We start from the raw sequence: 5,000 nt of genomic DNA on the forward strand, positions 1-5,000 counted from the left end.
AAAACAGTGCAAAGCCAGTTTACTGTCCCCAAACTATTATATTTTCTCTGAGCCCTTATTTCCCCGACCTTCAAAGGTTCAAACCAACCCAAAGCAGGGAAGGAGAAGAGTTTCCTAGCGGATTTTTGCGCTACTCTTTACAGCTCCCCTGGCAAGATAATATTCACACCTATAAACGGGTGCGAATATTGACAAAAGCAAAAATGAGCGAAGAAAACGTTCGACTTTATTCTATCTTTTACTTTACTACAACCTTTACTTTACTTTATTTGTAAACTCTGATGCCACACTAATCAATAACAAACTGAAGGTTTACTTTAGGAGCAGAGTGCAATTTAGAATATACAATAAAAGGGTAAACTTGCTTGCAAATTAATTATTGCTCAAATACTTCCTAAGTACTGTTTCTACCCATTCTTTATTCGATTTACTTTACTGGGGTAATAAGGCGCTCAAAAGAAAATAAACAAAGAACACTTCAAAATTTCAAAATAACAACAACAAAATAAAACATACAAGGCAGAATTTAAAAGGAAACAAATGTAAACCCACTGATTCCTTAATGCTATCCTGGAATTACAGGCATGCTATTACTTGTGCCTTGAAGAGGCGGCATTCGTGACAATACACTGTAGGTATTAAATAATATCCCCTTTACCAAAATTGTAATAATAGAATTCAATTCTTCTTTTCAATCGACCTCCAATTGTTCACAAGCTCGACGAGCATAACTAATATTTCCCACGAACGCTAATCTGAAGGGGCAAGAACTTGACAGCTGTGAGGCAAAGAGATTATTCGCGGTTTTAACTCGCCAACTTAAATGACGCTAAATTTTTACGTCTGCAGCTTACAACTCGGGTGTAAGCTAAAAATAGACTACTCGACTTATGAATGGGAGGATAAACAAATGAAGGGGAAAATGGACAAGGATAACATTCTCCACATGGATAATTAAAAAAAAGAAATGTAAATAAAAATAAAGGAAACTACACAGAACAACAACGAAGGATATTACTTCATACTGAAGGGCGGGCCGCACCGCGGTGATTAAAAAGGCAACGTTAAAATTCGTAAGGGCAGGAGTCTTGTGACTCAAGATTCGTAAAAAAAAAGAAAAGATTAAATGCAAAAGTAAATAATATACGTAGAAAATAAAGGATAACAGAGTGAGGTATTTATGATTTACTTCTTTTTCTAACTTCCGTCGCCAACAGACGACGGTCAGAGCTAACTCTCAGCCCAAGGCGGGGAAAAGAAACCCAAAGGGCGCGACCCCTTCAGGAAGAGTTGACACGCCTGCCTTGTGCCAAAGGACGGGCGTAAGGGCGTGCCACTTCTCACTCTGTCTCTCTTACTGCTTCAAAATAAAATTATTTATACATTTCAAAAGGGGATGATATCCCATATATAACTGCCGCTATGCGGTGGTAAGTAAGGGAAAGTGTGAAGGAAAGATCGATAGAGAAGGATGAGGGATAGAAATTCCAAAGGAAAGGAAGAAAATAGCGGAAGGCCTTGGCATCCTCTCCTGGATGAAAGGTGCCAAGACGTTCAAAATGAAGAAGGGGGCCCTATGCCAAGTTTGCACAGGGGCCAGAAGAGCTCGGGGCTCCTTGTGGACTACCTGCGATCGCCCACACCCGTGGTAACTCCGCCGCGAACCTCTCCTCCTTGGACCGTTGTCCTTGGCCAGGGAATCGGAGGGCCCGAGGCCAAAGGGCGGCAAGGGGTGCCATCTGGGTCAGCTGCTGCGACAACTGACCCAGGAATTTTGTTCGCCATCTCGGACATTAACCGGCGCAGATCGCAGAGTTCATCGCCCAGGAAGGCGGGCAGAATCATGACTCGCGGAAGAATCTGCGGCGGGCGGCGAGAGAGAGGGGACGGCCGGAGGGGGGGGTCGACTTGCTTGCAGGGGTGACCAGCTCAGGCACTGACATTGGCACTGGCGCTGGTGGCGATGTGGTGGTGGTCTCGTCTGTCTGGACGGACGGAGACTGGCACTGCTCAGTGCGCCCAAGGGGCACTGGCAGAGGAGTTGAAGGCCGAGATTCTCCTGAAGGGAGATCTGGCTGAGGCCTCGGCACTGGCACTGATGATAAAGGGCACTGGGCACGGATTTGGATGATTTATTGGGGAATGGGGACCCCATAATGGTTGTGGCTTGAAAGGGGACGCAAAGTCTTGGCCCAGGAGGACGTCATAGTCTCCTGGAATGTGTTTCACACGGCGAGACGAAGGGTCCTGGCTCTGTGGGGTCGGGTGACCTCAGTTGGACCGTTGGGAGGATCATCTTAAACTCGTTTATGCCCTCAATGGTGACGAGCTTGCGTCGGTCTATTATAGCTCCATAGGGAACTTTGTCCCTCCTTATGAGGGAAATTTGCGCGCCAGAGTCGTCAAATGCCTTGACCTGGCGTGCTGAGTATTTACCTCGAGGAGGTGCCACATAGATGGGACCCTCGGCAGGAGGGCCTAAGGACTCGGGATTCGTTACTGCCAGGGCGACGGCGGGAGTTCCTGCCTTATTATTTCTAGGGCATTTTGCCCATGAGGAAGAGTGGCCATAAACCTTGCACGCCGTGCAAAAGGTTTGGCTGAAATCTCTTCGCACTGCCCCGGCAGAGGCGCAGGCGACTTATCAGGGGCTGTCCGGGAGAGAGACGCTGGTGGTTTACTGCGGCATTGCTCCTTGGCATGCCCGATCTTTTACAGAACCCGCACACGATGGGCTTCTGTGATTGCCCATTCTTCGGCGGAGGGGCACCCGATAGGTAGGCGGGTGGCGTAATTTTGCGCTGCTGCAGCGAGCTCTCCTGGGGGTGATGGGTGTCCCATAGATCCGCTATTCGGCAGCAATCAGCTAAGGTGGGGGCTCCTTCTCGGCGATGTGCGTGGCGAGGGCCGGCGGGTGTAGAGTAGGAAGTTCTCTATTTGTATTTGTTCGATGGCATCGTTGAGGGTCGTAACCCCACGGCCTCGAACCATTTGGCACGGGCACGCTCGGACTTGTAGGCCCAGTCTGCCCAGGTTTGATTGGCCTCCTTCACTAGCCCGCGCCAGCGCCTCCTCCAGCGTTCAGGGGTTATCTCATGCACGCCTTGGCAATAGTCTGGCGTACGACCTCCCAATTTTCCTGCTCCTCCGGCGGGAGGGCCCTGTAGGCAATCAGGGCCTTCCTCCAAGGAACTTGCCCAACACCAGGGAGAGTTCGGCGGCACTCAGGGGCAGGCCTTTAACACTGTCTCGGCGCTGTCGAGCCACACCTCGGGCTCGGCCTCCGTCCACTTTGGCATGCAGGCGAGAGCCTGGCTGAAGGCACTCATCCCCTGGGGGCAGGTGGAGGCGAAGGGCCACTCTGTTGCAGCATTGCGAGTTCATGGGCACGCTGCTTGTCCCTTTCTTCCCTCTCGGCTTCTTCTCGTTTTCTCCTGGGCCAGTCTTTCTGCTGCACGTTCTTGTCTCTCTGCGTCTTCCCGTCTCTCCTGAGCCAGCCTCTCTGCCTCCCGTTCCTGCCGTGCAGCTTCGTCTCGTCTCTCCTGAGCCTGTCTTTCTGCCTGTATGGCGTCCATCCTCTCCTGTACCCAGTCTCTTAGTTCTCTCCCGGAAAGGCCGAGTTCCTTCCTGAGGACATGAAGAACTTGAAATCCTCGCTCTGCTGAGACCGTGTCGACATTTTGCAGGCGGGGAGAGGACGCTAGTAACACACAGAATTAATTTCCCAGAGCTGTGGGAATCTTGGACACTTTTTCAAAGGACGTATGATTGGTCTCCCTATTTACCGACGAAGCGGGCTGATTGGGGACGATGAATTAGCGATGATTGGTCTCCCGATTTACCGACAGAGCGGACTGATTGGGGACGATAGATTAGCAATGATTGGTCTCCCAATTTACCGACGAAGCGGGCTGATTGGGGACGATGAATTAGCGATGATTGGTCTCCCGATTTACCGACAAAACGGGCTGATTGGGGACGATAAATTAGCAATGATTGGTCTCCCAATTTACCGACAAAACGGGCTGATTGGGGACGATAAATTAGCAATGATTGGTCTCCCGATTTACCGACGAAACGGGCTGATTGGGGACGATGAATTAGCGATGATTGGTCTCCCGATTTACCGACAAAACGGGCTGATTGGGGACGATAAATTAGCAATGATTGGTCTCCCAATTTACCGACAAAATGGGCTGATTGGGGACGATAAGTTAGCGATGATTGGTCTCCCTATTTACCGACGGAGCGGGCTGATTGGGGACGATGAATTAGCAATGATTGGTCTCCCGGTTTACCGACGAAGCGGGCTGATTGGGGACGATGAATTTAGCAATGATGGGTCTCCCGATTTACCGACGAAACGGGCTGATTGGGGACGATGAATTAGCGATGATTGGTCTCCCGATTTACCGACGAAGCGGGCTGATTGGGGACGATGAATTAGCAATGATTGGTCTCCCAATTTACCGACGAAGCGGGCTGATTGGGGACGATGAATTTAGCAACGATTGGTCTCCCAAGGTAACGACAAACGGGCTTACTTGGGGACTAGATTGGGATATATATTTAGGTCTCCCGAATTACCGACAAAACGGGCTCACTTGGGGACTGAATGGAAAATGAATCGGTCTCACCAACGGACCTACGACACGGATTTATTGGGGACAAGAATAGAATATATAGGCGCCCGGGAATTTCCGCACAAACGACGTCTGATCAGCGAGGGCGCTAGTTTTAATGACTTATGGGAGAAGTGTTATTCTCAAGGACAATTAGGTGGGGGGGCCATCCCACATTCACAACAGATAGGCAACACACGCAGCCGTAGTAAAAGCACAAAACAAACACACAAAAAAAACAGAACACAGAACATATAATGTCAGACCCCCAATAATGCAAAACAATTTGGTAGAGCGAAGCAAATCAAACAAACAAATGTTTTCCTAACTGGGCCATGGAATGGACGGTCAAGGCCGTCTGCGCCAAATGAATGAACG

General features: G+C 49.6%; 1 long non-coding RNA gene across 1 annotated transcript in view; it reads right to left on the reverse strand.

The window, feature by feature from the left end:
* The window catches only part of LOC136841435 (uncharacterized), a 2,245-nt gene extending 855 nt beyond the window's left edge, over positions 1 to 1,390 (reverse strand). Inside the window, exon 1 of the long non-coding RNA XR_010853949.1 lies at positions 1 to 1,390. This exon is cut by the window's left edge and continues 460 nt beyond it. This is a non-coding gene — a long non-coding RNA (uncharacterized lncRNA).
* Between the last annotated feature and the right edge of the window lie 3,610 nt (positions 1,391 to 5,000).

This window comes from Macrobrachium rosenbergii, chromosome 1 (genome assembly GCF_040412425.1).
Source record: "Macrobrachium rosenbergii isolate ZJJX-2024 chromosome 1, ASM4041242v1, whole genome shotgun sequence".
NCBI classification, from domain to species: domain Eukaryota; kingdom Metazoa; phylum Arthropoda; class Malacostraca; order Decapoda; family Palaemonidae; genus Macrobrachium; species Macrobrachium rosenbergii.